At 34.8% G+C, this 17,620-nt stretch overlaps 1 protein-coding gene across 3 annotated transcripts in view; it reads left to right on the forward strand.

Moving 5' to 3' along the window:
- LOC117788200 (protein alan shepard) overlaps window positions 1-17,620 on the forward strand; it is a 72,350-nt gene that overhangs the window by 35,408 nt on the left and 19,322 nt on the right. The window lies entirely within an intron of this gene.

Here is a 17,620-nt window from a genome sequence, read left to right on the forward strand (position 1 = left end):
TTAATTGTTTAATTTAATTAACCAAGGCTATCAGAGCGTTCTTTTGCAAACTCTGAAACCAACACGTCTAACAATTATAAGGCTCAAATAAGGGTTTTGTCCAACAGCAAACAAAGTCCTGGTATCCGTTAATGTTAATGTTAAACAAAACTTTTTCTACATATACAACGCTTTATCACTTCATTTAAGGAGAAACAATAGCTTGACATAGAAACACGCATCGATTCTGTATAATAGCTAAGCTGCTCATCAAATACTGAGACGCATGAAAAAAGAAAATACGAAATGGAAAGTAATTTAATGTGGTATTAAGTTCAGGCTATCGATGTGTTCTGAGTGCTCCACTGATAGAATTGACAATGTTTGTATCGGAAGTGTCGCACCTAAATATAAACATACATGCACTTTGCACTTACATATATACAAACATAAAATGTTTATATGCACTTAAAGAAATCACACAAATAAAAACACTTACAATGTCATTTTACACGATTTCATTCTCTTGTATATATTATGTGGGATTTTCAACTGATCGCTTCTATGGTAGCGATATGATATAGTGGACCGATTTGAGCCAAATTTAGTCAGCATGTAAAAGGCCAACCCAACATTCATATTCCGGCGATTAGGTTGAAATTGGCTTATTATATCATATAGTTGCAATAGAACATCACTTTTTAGTGCTTCTCGGCGTGGAAAATAAATTTGATTACAAGATCCAGCTTGTTCAAGAATTAAAGCCGCGAAACCATGCATTGGAGATTCAGTTTCCGTTAATGGAAACCTGTATAGAGCCATGATAACCGACTATTTTGTTCCCGAAATGGATGGCATGAATGTGGATGAGATATGGTTCCAACAAGAAGGCGCTACATGCCACACAGCGCACGTCACAATCGATTTATTGAAGGAAACATTCGATGAGCGCATAGTTTCGCGGAATGGACCTGTCAATTTGCCACCAAGATCGTGTGATTTGACATCATTGGATTATTTTCTTTGGGGATATGTGAAATCGCTCGTCTACGCCAACAAACCCCAAGCGTTAGGATACTTGGTAGCCAACATTGGACCTCTAGTCTTGGCTATATTCGAGCTAGCCGCGGCTTCCACATGCCGAAAGTCATTTTTAAACATTAATGGCAAAAAATTATCCTTCCAATAAAGCCAAATATTAAAACGATTTTCTGTGTTTTATTTCAATTCGAAGCTCAATACCTCTAAACAAAAGGCCCTTTAGCAATATAGTCATCTCTCACGTCTGCTTAAATACTGCTCGCTCGGCAAATAATAAACCACTTTTAGATGGCACCAAAAGCCTGCAGCATGAAAGAAATGTGTTTGCGCGTTGCCATTACATAAATTATAGCATGCGACTACATTATGTACATATATTTTTATGTACATACATATGCATATATATACGTGTATATATATTTATATGACAGCTACAGAGTTGAGTTGAGTTTTACGCATATGCGCTCGTTTATGACTGTGCCGTATAACTTAAACTACGCTGAATTCAATTAACTCAAGGCACAGCTGAAATAATGTCGCCTTTTTTGGTTGCGGTTGCCCTCTGGTAATAACTTAACGAAAGACCTTGGCGCCAACTGTTTCAGATATGCGTAGTACTTTACTGCGACAACTTAAGACCATACCTTAGTATACGCGTGGGCTTAAATCCTTGCTTCCTTGCTTCCTGGTTGCCTGTCCCGGGTTCCCTTAAAGGCCGACAAATTTGCGAGCTGCCTGTCAGAATTTTTGCTGAGCTTAACTACATTTTGTGTAGCGACAAATGCGCTTAACGAACCAAATGTCAAATGCAATGAGACAAATCCTTAAACTTTATCACCTATATAAGTTGCAAAAATGTCAAAACCTAATTATGCACATAATTATCTAAACTTAGCTTTATACATTTTTCTTTATTTCTCAATGACAAATGTAAAAATCCATTTAATAATGGAGTTTATTTATTTATTTATCTATTTACTTAGAGTAGTTATAATTAATTTTGGATAGTGTTAAAATATATAGCTAAAATAATAATATTAATTATTATAATACTACAAAATATATATATCAATAGTTTGCGATGTCTCTTAGGATAGTTTAAGATTTATTGTTAAATCTATATTTGCTTTTCTATATATTTTATTGCGAAGATTTCCAATTAGAAGCTTATATAGAGATATATTTTCCACCCGCGCTTTGTCAGAAATACGAACATTTTTTATGCACTAGCAACACAATAATTAATTGCAGCATTCAATGGCGAACATCTTTGTTTCAGATGATGTCCTTGTGCAGTCTTTTTTCTCTCAGTGCTACAGTATGTTGTTGGTAGTTTTAGATGTAGATGTTACTCTGGCATTTGTTGTATCCTTGACATTTAGAAAACGTTACTCTTTGTATTGTCCCTCCTAACAGAAGTGAATTCTTGGTTCTGAAAACCACCAAAGAGCGACAAATGAACGAATTCGTGGCTTATTTTTTGGTTTTTTTTTTGTTTGCTGCTCTTTTTTGGTGGTGGTGACAAATATTTCATATCCGTAGTCGACTCGGTTTTTGTGTATTTTGAGTTATGTGTGTGTGTCGGTGTTTAAGTGGGTGGGAATCTTGGAGAGCGGTTTACCAAAGAGAACATTACTTGGCAAGAGCGCAATAGGATTGCGTATTGTGGATACAAGCATCACACAACCCACAATACAACCCACAGGACATACTCCCGCACAGTGGTGCATTTCTTGTGGTTAAATAACGTATTTGATATTTAATTATTAAAAATTAAAAATAAAAATCCACGTCTTTTAAGGTCGTGTAATGTATCATATGAAAAGTATTGAGTCACACATTATAAATATTTTTAGATTTTGAAAATACGCCACTTGGTTCAAAGGATATTTACATTCAATTTTTAATCAATTTTTATCTTTCAATTTTTATAATAGAAATTGAAATTTTTATTATAAAAATCGAATTTAAAAATTATTTTCAATCTTTAAATTAAAAATTATTAGTTATTTTTTAACTTTTTTATACAAATCAGAAAATTATTTTTATTTCATAATTTTTAATTTAAAAATTATAACTGTTACGGTCCCTGGATTATTTCCTGACTTAGTTTTGTTCAACAGGTTTGTAATGCACCTGTGTTCAGTTGAATATTATCTAGTCGTTGACTTGCGTATTTTACTAGTATCCCACAAATTTTAGTTGTTGTTTGCTGTTTTCAATCATCGTCTCAGGCAACTGTGCTTTCGTCGTCGCCGTCGTCGTCGTTTATCGTCCTTTAACCGAGAGCTAAGGTTGGCAAGAGCTCAGTTACCAACTGGCATCGTTGTAAGAATAATGTGCGTGCGCTAATGCGGCATATACAAAGAATCAGCAAATATTCAATTCGCTTAGAAAACTTTAGACGTGCGTACGTGTGCAACAGCTGTCGCCAGAATACACGACAAAATAAGTCGACTTGTTATTTGTTAGAACCACAACAAAATTGATTGTGACTCACATTAAAAATCGCGTAAAAAGTGACAAATGTATTTTTGCACTTTCAATGCTTGACACTTGATTACAAAACTTTTCTACAAATAATCACAAAACAAACAACGGCAACATATGCATGTACTCGACTTTCAGCGCAACATATGGCAATTTAAGTTCAGCTTTAGTCGGACATATTGTTGTGTTTTGTTCGGTTCATCTCATGACTACTCTGCTATCCTTTATCTGCCAGCATTCTTGTCAATATTGATTTTGGTGTAATTGTTATTTATTTTTCATTTCTAGAGCGCCTCAACATGTTGCTCGATTGCCTGTCTCGTTTTTTTTTAATTTACAAGCGTTTTTCTCTTGATCTGGAAAATTATGCTAAGTTATAGAAGATATAGTTAAGATATATAACTTTTATAAAAAAAGCTTTGTAATAAAAATAACCTAATTACATTTATTTTATTTCTTTTAGGTAAGTCAAAAAATTGGACAATACTTAAACTATAATATCAAATTGGTGAGTCGATAAAATGACTGTTTAATTTCAATATATATTTTGACCAAAACATTTAGTCACCCGATTAAAAACGAGCAAAGAAATCGAAAAAAAATTTATATACTTTATCTCCATTTTGTACAAAAACTTCTTCCATTAAAGTAAAATAGTAATAAAAAAAAATACTGTCAAAAGTGAAACCACAGACAAACTTCAAACGTTGCAACAGATGGTTAAAAATACAATTAAAATAGCAACTGCTAAACAACATCAAAACCCAAAAGTAAAATACAAAAGGCCTTCAAGACCGCAATCCCCAACCCCAACCAAAATTCCTAAGGGTTGACAAAAAAATTTGTTGAAAATCGAACAACAAAACTCGCGAAATTACTCGACAAATATAGAATGGAAACCACAGTAGCAAAAATAACAACAACAACAACAACCACAAATAATGATAATAAAACGAGATAACTTGAGGCAAACTTGGGCGTGTGGGCGTGGCCAACAGTGGGAGAAAATGCAAATGGCTCGCCAAAGGCGCAGATAAAACGAGTGGGTTAAGTATCGGGTACCATTGTCGAAAATGAACAAAGTTTTCTGGGGACAAAATCTCAAGAGGCAGCCATAAAACAAGGCAGACTAAAAGATGCCTCCAAGTTGCAACCACAAAATGTGAAACCACACAAACTAAGTAGTCACAATTCTGTAACTACAAAATACCAACGCGTTAGAAGGCGTTAGGAACTGAGCTTCAGAAACTTCAGATGAGGGTTGATGCTAAGTGCACTCTTCTTAAGTAATGTGCGAAAATTTCCGCAATGATTAAGACATTTTGCACAATTTTCAACAATCAGCAGATAGGTGGTAAGATTATAGAGGGCATCGTTGGTTGCACTCCAAACTTATATACTCGACTTCGAGTTACCCTGCAATCCATAAGCAAATACACACAATTATACATTCTTCCTACAAATGGACACACGGACAAATAATACTGTTGACATATTATCTTAATGGTACAAAAAAAACCACTTAAATTTGTACAGAACTTTAACATACTCCATAGCCCAGTTTCGATAAGGGTATATTTAATTGTCATCACACAGCGATGCAGAGAGTCTATTACGCTCTTTAGCAAGCCGTTAGCAAAGTAAAATAAGTTGGCAACTACAGTCGGGCACGCTCGACAGTAGGATACCCTGTGCCCAGGAACTCTGTACTGAAAGTTGATTTTCGACCGATTGTTCCTACGGCAGCTATGTGATATATGGAACCGAATTAAATTTGGCCAGGATCTATAACGCCAAACAAAATGCATATTCTATCAGTTTGGTTAAGATATCTCAAAAAACAAAAAACCTTTTTCATACCTAAACTTGATTTTTGACCGAGCGTCTCTATGATAGCTATATAATATAGTGGTCTGATTTAAACCAAATTTGGGCAGGATGTACAATACCAGCTCAGATGTTTATTGTGTCAGATTGGTCGAGATATCTCAAAAAACCAAGAAGTTTTTCATACTAAAACTTCATTTTCAATCTATCGTTTCTATGGCAGCTATATGATATAGAGGTCCGATCCAAAAAAAAACAAACATGATCTGCGTATGGTATTCAGGAACCCACTTACCAAGTTTGAAGTACCTAGCTCTTATGGTCTCTGGGATCGACGCATTCAAACAGACGGATAGACGAACAGACGGACAGACAGACAGACAGACAGACGGACATGGCTCAATCGACTCGGCTGTTAATCCAGATTAAGAATATATATACTTTGGTGGGTCTGCCTTCTGCCTGTTACATACATTTTCCCTAACACATTATACACTTTTTTGACCAATTTCAAATTAACTTGCTATAAAATGTAAAGGTGACAAGTGCCGCTGCTACAAGGGCGTTGCCTGTCCTGATGAGTATAAATAAGGTGCTAGCGAAGCAGCACTTCAACAAAATAATTGCTGTTAACACTTGAATGCTTGCACTTAAAGTTTTTTAAAAATAGAAAGCCGTTTTCAACATATCAAACCCTAGCAGCGAAAATAGAACCAATAGAGTTTTCTTGTAATCGGGTAGCAATTCCGGAACCGATAACGATAGTGTTAACCGAAATTAACTGTTTCAACTTAAGTACCGGAACCGACACACTCGAAAACCGCCAAACTCTATACTTATATCTATATCTACGTCTACATTCACTCTGCTGGACGCATCGCGTTGCTAAGCTCATATTTTAGGGGCATTCCAAGTTCCAGCATCCCATCCCGCAAAAATTAAGAAATTCCTGCAGGATAATTGCGCTTCATACGTGCCTAGAGTTTTTGTTTTGTCTACGCTCTCTCCATCCCTTATTTCTCAGCATGTCTTTGTTTTCTGCTCTCTGTCTCTCCTTGTGGTCTTTTTATCCGTCCCTTTCTTGCGCTGTCTATCTCTTCGAATTCAGTACAAATATTTTCGCACATATTAGAACTGCGTGAGGCGTACAAAGTTTTGGTTCAACTTCTTAAATTGTTTCTTGAAGTTTCTTCCAAGTTTTAGGGACACGCCCCGAGTGCAGTTTTGTGTGCTCAGAGTATACGACAGTCGTTGCTATTTCTGCTACTTTTCTACCCGCTGTGCAGGTGCATCAACAGCTGCCGGAGTTATGTGTAAGTCTGCGGTTATATTTAAGTTGGGTTTTCTACTCGCTCCCTCGAATGTCTGGTTAGCAAGGCTTGCCAAGTTCTTTTGCACCCTTGTCTGTGATTGGGATGTATGAAAGGGATAATACATATATTAAACGTTTCGATTTTATGGCTACGAATTGTACACAATTTTTCCATTAATGAGCAATGTGTAAATGTCTGGCTGGGTAAAGATAAATTTCTTAACGCTCATTTTTACATCGGTTCTAAAATTTTACCGTTTCAGGCCATGGAAATTTTAAACGACTGCATAAAATATGAGAATCGAATGAAAGCACAGATTTAAAGGATTTATTTTAAAGCTGAACAATGTAAGAAAATAAATATGTTCATTAAATAGTACAGTTAGGTTGATCAGGAAGCACTTTCCCTGTGAATCTTGGTTTCGATTTTAATGCAATTTTGCTATTTTGAAATTGAAAATTTTAATTCCCAAGTTTTAACCAACTCAACTCCTTATATCATTATTAGTATACACACTTTAAATTGGATTTTGAGACATTTCATTTTTCGTATAAAATCATGTCAAAATCAAGAAATATTTTTACTTGCAAAGTTGTTAGGTCAGAGGCGCGACCAACTTCGAACGGTCATAACTTTGGCAAAACTTAACCGATTTTCAAGCGGAATGTCATTTTAATCATAGTTTGGACTCTAAATTTATTCTGCATTAAAATATTTTTTATTTAGAAAATTTAAAATTTTTCGATCACGGCCATGGTTTCATGGTAAGGGTCCCCCCTTTGAAATTTTGAAAATTCAAAATTTTAAATCTCAAGTTTTCACTTTAATTCAACTCCTTATATCGTAATTAGTATAAAACAACACTTTAAACTTGATTGAGAGACCTTTCATATTTCTTTAAAAAATCATTCAAGAATTAAGAAATATTTTGACTTGAAAAGTTGTTAGGTCGGCGGCTTGACTAACTTTGAACTGGTATAACTTTGTCGAAACTGTACCGATTATCAAGCGGAATGTCATTTTAAGCATGGCTTAGCCCCCAAATTCGTTCTGCATTTAAATTTTTTTTTATTTAGAAAATTTTATATTTTTTGATTATGGCCATGGTCTTATGGTAAGGGTCCCCCCTTTGATATTTTAAAAAATTCAAAATTTGAAATCTCAAGTATTTACTTTTAGTCAACTGCTTATATCGTAATTAGTATAAAACAACACTTTTAACTTGATTCTGAGACGTTTTATTATTCTGTTAAAAATCATGTCTGGTTGGACAAAATTTTTGACTTGTAAAGTTGCTGGGTCAAGGGTGTGACCAACTTCAAACTTTCACAACTTTGTCAAAGCTGTACTGCGGAATGTCAAAAACTAAAAAATATACTTTTCCCAAATTTTTGTTTGCTTTTGTTGCTCACTTGCTCTCCTATTTGTCTATTTCGCCGTACAGCTTTATTTACTCCTTAGTGACATTATATTGTAGCACCCACGCGTTCGTTTGGACTCTTCCGTTGCACCTTTATTGCCACAGCAACAACAATAACATAGAACGACACATGCATAATTTTTAGACAAATATGAATGTCAAACGTGACTGAAATTGAGAATCGAAATAAGAGAAAAACGTCTAAATGGTAAACAAGAATTCATCTTGTCTCGTTCTCGTTGAAAAAAAAAAACTTCACCCCCTACAGGAATTTGTTTGTACGTACGCTAGGTTTTAATTTCAGGTCTGCATACATTGTTTCGTTTCCGTATCGAATTTTGCTTCTGTTTTCAAATCCATTGTCATTGTCAGTCCTCCATCCCTGCTATGGTATAAAGTTCTCAAATGTATGCAACACGGCGTTCTAGCATAACTCCGAAAGAGACAATTTTTTTCTTTTCTGCATTTGTTGCATGGAATTCAAAAGTCACCCGCCTATACAAAAAATCGCAACGGTCTCATTAATATTCTATGACTTTTTCGTGATTTTTCTCTGCACATTTTGCACGTTTTTTCTAACAGTACAACAATCTCTTCGTCTCGCACCTCACATCTTCTCCAACATCCATAATTTATTTGCTTTACGATAGTGAGTCATGAATTGTTAATATTTATTCGACACTATCAATCATCAATCTGTGTGTCTGTGTTTGCTAGCTTTCCCAACATACAACAATCAATATTTGCATTTCTGTATACGTATTTGTCAAAAAGTGGAGCACTATTATCCACTACAGATTGTATTGAGATTTGGGTGTTGTTTTATTTCGTTTTATTTGATTTCATCATTTATTTATTTTAGATATGAATTAATAAGTATACTAACTCTGGCAACTTTTCAGTTAATCCCAAAAAAAAAATTTATTGATAAGCAGAATACAGTATGTGATGATTTTTTATCTTGATAAACACCAATATATTAAATATTTGAATAAACCTGTACTAAAAAAAGTAATTAGCCTTGCGGTTTTTTCAAATAGTTGTAGTACAAACATTTTTAGATTTTCGAAGAGGAATAAATCCTCATCTTCGAATCTAAGCTTTTTTAGCGCTTTGATGAAGACAAACAGACAAACTGGCTTTTGAGAAGTCCATTAAAAATGTCAAATTTAATTATCTTTTGAACCAGTTATCGGATTTAGGTGATCGAGGTATCAATCGACGTTTTTTTATAAAAAATTTATAATTTTACCAAAAAGGCCCCGACGGCCCCATTTAAATTTTGCCCCTTCCACTTACCCTTATCTCATAAACCAGGTGAGTTAGCAAATGTATTAGTATGCCATTTTAAACTACACCTATCGATCGGTATATAACTTGATCTGATCGGACAGTCGTACCAAATTTTCCATATAAGCTGTATATATTGCTAGTCACCTTTCGCACCATTCGTGCTGCTTTCGTCACTAGCGCGATCGCAGTGATAAACGCATACAAGCGTATGCAATTAGGTTTAATTATACCCGTTACTTAAAAAATAAGTAAAAGGGTATATTGTGTTCGTTGGAATGTATGTAACAGGAAAAAGAAGCCATCTCCGACCCCATAAAGTATATATATTCTTGATCAGCATCAACAGTCGAGTCGATATAGCCGTGCTCGTCTGTCCGTCCGTGTAAGCGCATAGATCCCAGAGTCTATGAGTCTATCTATAATATCAGTTAGCAAGATCGGAAAAGTAGAATGGGAGTTATAGCGAACCAAAGTTGTTAATAAAATTATTATATTAATATAATCACCTAAAAGTATGCAGTAGTTTTTATTTGGTAGTAATTTCCTTTAAGTACTTTTATAAATGGTATAGTGAAATAAATAACGGGTATCCTATGGTCGGGATCTCGACTAAAACCTTTATTACTTGTTTTTATTTATATATACGTGTATGTATGTGTAAACTTTTAATCAACCATAACGAAATGTAGAGTTAAATTATTAAAGGGCACGTTGCATAACTATTAGGAAGGATGCAGTCCCTCTGCGTTAACAAGAGTTCGGCATTGCTTTGTTTGCTTTCCACTTAATCGGCTCAAAGTTAACAAAAAAAAAAATAAAATAAAATATGAATACAGGCAAGCGAATTTACGGGCCAGGCAGTGTGCCCAAAGCTTGTGGCACGTTTTAATTGGCAATTTTGTCTGAGGACTCAAAAGTAGCTGACAGGCAGCAGGTCCTGCTCCTCTTTCAGCTCTAGCTCCAGCCTTAGAAGCGATGCCAGCTCCTGTGTGCGTAACACAATAAGCCCCCAATGTTGTCGCAGCTTTCACGACATGGACATGAACCCACCCCCTCCTTCCTGCCGCTCAATATCATACAAACCCCAGTTGAGCATACAGGCCACACCTCCCCCGCAGCTACACAGCGGGAGCAACTGTGTTCTTGTTCACATTCTCGTCTTTGTGCTGTTTGTACCTTGCCATTTAGCAACCCCACTTTCCACTTTCCCCCTCATCTTGACTCTTAAGCACAAGCAAACAGAGCACCCACTTGTTCCGCTCTTTCTTCCTTCTTCGCCCTTCTTCTCCCTCATGTTTCCTTCTTTTTTAGCGCCCACGTGTCGTAAGCGAAAATTGACACTTTTAACAAGTCGAGGGAAAAAAAAATATTCCTGTTAACCCCATATAACGGCAGGACGCAGTACAGCTGCCATTAAGTGCATCCCGGTTAGTCAGAAGTCAAACAAAGGATGCCGTAACAAACCCCACTCCCCGCTCCCCCTTCCACCCTCCTCCCTCCTCCTGCTGTCACGTACTCTTCCAATTTAAGCGCAGCTCGACATTTTTTGATCCGTGTCATCATTCACCATTTGATTTTGAGGAATTTAAGTTGGTTTAAAAATTAACAAAAAATACAAACTTTACCAACACATTAACAAATGATTCGTTAAATCGATTATAATGATAGCACAATTTATTTTTGCTGTCAACCATAATCGATTGTCATTATTATATATAAGTAATCTGCAAAAAGGTTCAACTGATATACTTGTATATCTTTAAATTCACTTATCCATTTACTTATTAAGATACAAATTTTATGGACTCACACTATATTTGTATGGTTTGCCGATAACTACAAACCATCATCAGCTCATCAGCTCAATCTTAATTTCTTATATGACCGCACTGATAAAATATGAATATGACTATTATGAAGAAAGTGTCCTTTGGTGTTTGAATAGCGTCGGATTAACAAGGCTGTGTGTGTGTGTGTGTTTTTGGGCCTAATTTATGAACACATGGAATATGCATTCAAGTTTCCGGCCTTTTGTACATACCACTTGTATTGAGAGTGCCTTTCAGTGTTATGTATGTTATGCTTGATAAGTATTAATAAATATGTTTACTCACACACAAGCTATTTACATATATATGACGGTATAGGCATTAATTTGTGTAGCCAAAATTTAACGTCTTATGCATGTATGTTATGAAGGCAATATTAATCGCTCATAGGTTTACATAAATGCTATATTTATGAACATTAGCATCGATTTTTTCGAAAAAACAAAAAAAAAAATGGTGCCCCATATTCGTAATCTACGGTAAATTCTAAAATGTTTTTGATACCAATTTTGTCAGGATTGGACTAAAAATACTAAGGATTTGGTAATAATTCATGATAAAAATACTTCTGCCTGTTACATACATTCTGCCAAACACATTATACCCTTTTTTCAATTGTCATTTTCAATAAGCTTAGGGTATAAAAAGCGGCGACTAGGAATTGATTTTAGAACAATGATTTCTTGGTGAAAATATCTTAGAATTGACCCTAGATAACGAATATGGGGTACCATTTGTGAGTTTTTCTTTGGCCATACAAATCGATGCACTCTAATGAACATATTCATATTTTTTTTGTGAGCTTTTACTCTTTGAATTTCCGTTAACTTAATTAGTATAAAAATATTTCAAAAAAAAACACAAAAACATTAATAGCAAGCTCACTACTAAAATCGATAAGCGACAAACCGCCCACAAAATTCTACTATTAAATATTATGTTTATTTGGAATATACGTGCATATGTACATATGTTAATGTGCATATGTACATACATATGTAGCTATGCCTACGCCCCAAAGTATTGACATTCCACTGACTTCTATATTATACCCTGTGTATCGGCGTTTTTCTTTCTTTTTTATTTCGTCATATTGTTGTCTCCTTGTTTTTGGAGTTTAATAGTGCCTGGTAAGATAACGACTTAAGTACGACTATTTGTTATTTTTAGCCAACTGCTGCTTCTCAGTAAATGCCAATTTTGGTCGTCAACTTCGACGCTGACTTTTAAGGGAGAACAATAGACAATAGACAATTTGCTATATTGTATGTATATGCGTGGGTTGTATCATTGTATACCCTGTACTGAAAGTCACAAGCAAATGTACGTTTTTTTGTATATTCATATATTCATATTTTTTGCGATATCCTAACTAAACTGACAAAATATGCACCTGGGCTCGCCTCTTATATCCTGACCCAACTTGGCTTAAAATTTATTAAACTCTTACAAATTTATTCTTTTAAATAATTAAAATGTATTGAATATTAAAAGAGAGACTGTGATGCTTACGTTAATTTGGAATACGAATGTGCATATAGGATGTTATATAGCTCACATATTTTTAAGTTTAAACGCAAAAACTTTATTTCCATGCAATATTGTCAAATCAAATGACTTTAGTGGTTGATTTAATGTTCTCTTTTTTATTGATCTACGCCCACTTTTTATGCACATTTATTTGTGTTCCAATTCGTATTCGTAGATGTGACCAAGAGTACATAAATACATATGTACGTACATATGTATGTGTAAATATTGAATGAATGAACTAAAATCATAGCAAGACATAAAAACAGCGAAAAATGTGTTTGTCTTTATGCGTTTTATCTTTGATTCAAATGATATGGGATGCATATGTATATGTATTGATATATATAGTTAAAGTAAGTGAGTTATGTAAGTGTTTTGACAATCTAATAAATCACATATTCGGTTCTTTATTTTTTAAATAGTACCACTCGATGAAAATAATTATATTATGAGACTAATTTACAAATTGTAGTATATAAAAGTAGTGGGTTAAATAAGATGTGAGTTATAAATATAATTTTGTGGAAGAGAAATTTAGTAAATTTTTGATGTGGTCAAAACACTCTCTGACTTAGTTTATATGCTTGTTTAAAAAATACATGTACAATAATTTTATCTCATTTTAGTATATAAAGCAATATAAAAAAAAAACTTTTCGTAATGACTTACTTACTGACTCACTGACTGACTGATAATTGGACAGCCCAATCCAAAAGACCAAGAATAATAAAGAGGTTTTTTGAAAAATTCGGTCAAATTTTTGTTCACATCTCGACTGAATGGCTTAGTATAAAAAACATCGCTGTTTTGTGAGCTATCTTAACCAAACTCACAAATTATTTCTTGATAAGCAATAAAAACATGCATTGTTAAAAACGCTGTGGGTATTTGTGAGTGTTTTTTTATTTTTTTTGCGAAAATTTTGTCGTACGATGTCGACGCTGTGAACAACAACAATTGCCGATTGACAAGCAACATGCTGTAAATGTTTGATGAGTATGTATATATGTATGTATGCATCACCGTACTGTTATGTGGACTGCTGCGGGCGGTGAAGTGTGAACAATACCGAATTTCGGGGGTCGAAATGGGGGTCGGGGTATAATGGTCAGCCTAAATTCCCTTCGGCAAAGAAGCCGCACAAATTGATGAGTCGCCGAAGCTGAAGGAAATGAGAGAGAGTGAGAGAGAGAGAGAGAGAGAGAGAGAGAGATACACACAAAGAACTATAGAACTAAGAGAAATAAAATTGATAGGGAAATAGAATGATGATGTGCAAAGAAAGCAGAAAATAATACAAAATAACGAGCATTTAATTTCATGACAACCTGTAAGCGAAATGAAATTAGACGAAATGAATAAAGTTATGCACATAAGATAATGGCACACAGACATACATACATCACTGCGGACGGCAGTTGGCGCTAGTGACGAAAGCAGCACGAAGCGTGCGAAAGGCGACTAGCAATATATACAGCTAATATGGACAATATAATTTAAATTTAAAAAAAAAAACGAAAATTGACATTCGGCACTGCGCAAAAATAAAATTATTATGTTCGTGGTAGCTCACCCTTTTTGAGCACAGTGCAGAATGCCAATTTTCGTTTTTTTTGTATTAATTTATATTATTATTTAAAATTTATATATGTATATTAAACTTTATTATTTCGTCACAAAATTGGATATCAGAAATTTTGGGGCTGGGATATGCTTTCGTCACTAGACTTCTACATACATACATACATATGTGTGTAGTGGGAGAGTGGGAAGCAACAGTCGCTGACTCTGACTGCGTAACAGTTAAACAAACAGTCAAAGACACAGCATCCAATAATAATGCTACTGCGCTGCTGACGCCGCAGCCGCTGCCTACGACAACTACACACATACATACACTCATACATATTTACGAGCGGCTAAGCAAACACAAAGCCGAACGCTATCGCTATCGCTACGAGAGATGGTGAGGGTGGCTCAGCAGCAGCGCTGATGTCTGCTCTGCCCATTAATATAATCGAGTAAGCAGCGCAGGCGCTAGCTGATAATTATGACGCATTCACACCCTGATAGCAGCGCCGACTGAGGTGCTCACTGAGACGCCGGCTTCGCGTCTGACCAGCATAAAAATTGCATGCAAGAGGCAACCGATAAACAAGTAATATAGACTTACATACAAACAGTTGGTCAAGAAAGTCTTTTAACAAAATTAAAAATAACATTTGTTTCTTAAAAATAGTTAAATTCGAGAAAAAAAATTGTTTCTTTATTTATTAATTTCCTTTAAGACCCACAGACAAGAATAATAAAATAAGAAATAAAATATATATCTATAAAAGAATACTCATGTACATATTTTTGTTAAGAGAAAATGTGTGCATCGATTTTTTCGAAAAAAAAGGTACCCCATATATGACGTTAATTAATTCCTAGTCCCCGCTTTTTGAGTTGAAAATTTTTGCGTTTTTATCCCTTACAAGGACGAAATTTATGTCTTAAGGCCATCTTGTCTTTGTATTTGAAAGTCCTGGTCCTAACACGAGTTTTGATACCAATCTTGTCGGGATCGGACTAAAAATACTAATGATATGGTAATAATTCATGATAAAAATGTCAAATAAACACGTTTTTCAACTCAAAAAACATCTCAGAATTGAACGTAGATTACGAATATGGGGTACCATTTGTGAATTTTTTTTTGACCGAAACAAATCGATGCGCTCTAGTGTGCATTTTTAATTTTATCAATGCACTTTCTTGGCTAACTGTATTTGTCTCATAATGATAAGGAGACTTATTTTTAGATATATTTTAAGCGCAAAGTTGTTTATTAATTAAATTAAAATAAAATATTTGTATTTAATTTATTAAATATATTATATCTAAATTAAGAATTAAAAACAAAACATGGTTAAATAAGCTGAGAGACACTGTATGTGCATATGTACATCAAAATAGCAATTTTCCGCGTTCAGCGTTCCCTTCCTACACACACATACACACACACACACACACACACACAATAAGTCCTCTCATCGCCGTGAATTGTGTTTTCCATATGGGCGCATTTATACGCATTCGTTTTCAATTGAGAATTCCCCTTGCCTCGCCCCCGTCTCGCTCTCTCTCTCTTGCTCTCCCTCTCTCTCGTCTAATGCCATTCGGTCGTTTGTATTGTTAGTATCGTTGCTTTTGCTTTGCTGATTTTTTTCAAAACCCCAAACCTATCATGATTATCTTGCTGCCTTTTCATATGGAATTTGCTATTATTGTTGGCTTACCATTTTGATAAAACTTTACTTTTGCCTCATTACTTGTCAGCTTTTAGCCAAAAACAAGAAAATACGTCCCATTTATTAAAACATAACTTTTTGATTGTTTCATTTTTCTTATCATAATTTCTTATCACTTGTGTACATATGAACATGTGTGCGTTTTGAATTGAGAATTAAGGAATCGCAGTAATATTTTTATATTTTTAAAAATTCTAGTGAACACCAACGACAATGTTATAGTCCAGATATTTTGTGTTGGTTTACTCAAACATTTTTTTTGTAGAAGCTTTCGTAAAAACAGGTGCAAAAATGACTTGGAACTTTTGTGTCTGTTTACCATAAAGAAAAGGGCTTTACAGCAATTCAAAAATTCAAACTTTCTTCGAAAGTGATATGATATCCGACGAATTTGATAGGAAAAGCGAAGATCCACCCCCGCCGCACTGCCAACTACCAGCTTTGCCGTTGGTAAGAAATCAGTTCTTTTACTGTTTTAGCCAAAGAATTGAGCATTAACTTTAATTTAAAACATTTATTTATATTTAAATTAAATTCAAATTTTTTCGCCCAACCTACTAAGACCTTCTACAGACGGTCATCCAACTTTTCACCTGGCAGAAAACAGATATAGCTAAATTATAACTGCAGAGTTGTTAATTATTGTTTGAATCTAGGAGAAATACATTAATTTAAATATCAGTTGCATCTGCTTTAAGCAATAAATACCAAACGTAGTTTAAATTGTTGTGGGTCAAATAAACTGTGAGCCAATGAATGTTTTCATACATTTATTATACATTTTAATGACAAATTTTACATGGACACGGGTGCAATACCAAATTTGTAAAATTTTGGCGACTTTAACCAGAGCACTACGGGACCACTATTGGCCTAAAATAAAAAATATGCCATATTTATACTTCTCTAACAATTTAAGGTTTTTCTTCTTAAGTTAAGAGCTGCGACTCTTTAAATTAATATTCTAAGTATTAGTAAATTGGTCTTGAAATGGTCTTATTTTAAGAGCACAATATTTAGGATGAATGTTCTTGATTTTTGAAGTTGGTCTATTTTTTCAGTGTATGTGTGTTTACGTTGACGTTGCGGTTTTCAATCTGTGAGAGCCTTAATTTGTATCTCACGCGTTGTCGTCGACGTTGCCCAAACGCCATATCCAAAACCACTTGTTTAAAGTTTTTCTTTCTGTCAGAAACACGCAAGAGGCTAGTGACGAAAGGGAGAGACGCTACTCAGTTGAAATCATGACAAATATATATAACGCCTGTGTCGACGCCAGGGGCAATTAAAGTAAACGTAATGTACCAAAACTGAACGGCTGAAAATTGATGAATGAAGCAATAATGGTCTCAGTAAGCTCAACTTTTGTTCCACTGTGCAAATTCGGGTGGTAGCGCTGCGGTTGAGTCAGACGACGACAACGGCGTTGACGTCAACACACATATGTTTGTTTGTATCTTTGTATGTAGCTCCATCGCTCTCTCTCTCTCTCCTTCTCTTTTAGGTACTTTAAGCACCACGCAAATATGTGAGAAAACACCCCATTGCAAATACTTTTCTCTGGTGGCTGAGTTTTTGTTAAAGCTGGGGTTAAAAAGCATC

This window comes from Drosophila innubila, assembly GCF_004354385.1.
Source record: "Drosophila innubila isolate TH190305 chromosome 3L unlocalized genomic scaffold, UK_Dinn_1.0 0_D_3L, whole genome shotgun sequence".
Lineage (NCBI taxonomy): Eukaryota > Metazoa > Arthropoda > Insecta > Diptera > Drosophilidae > Drosophila > Drosophila innubila.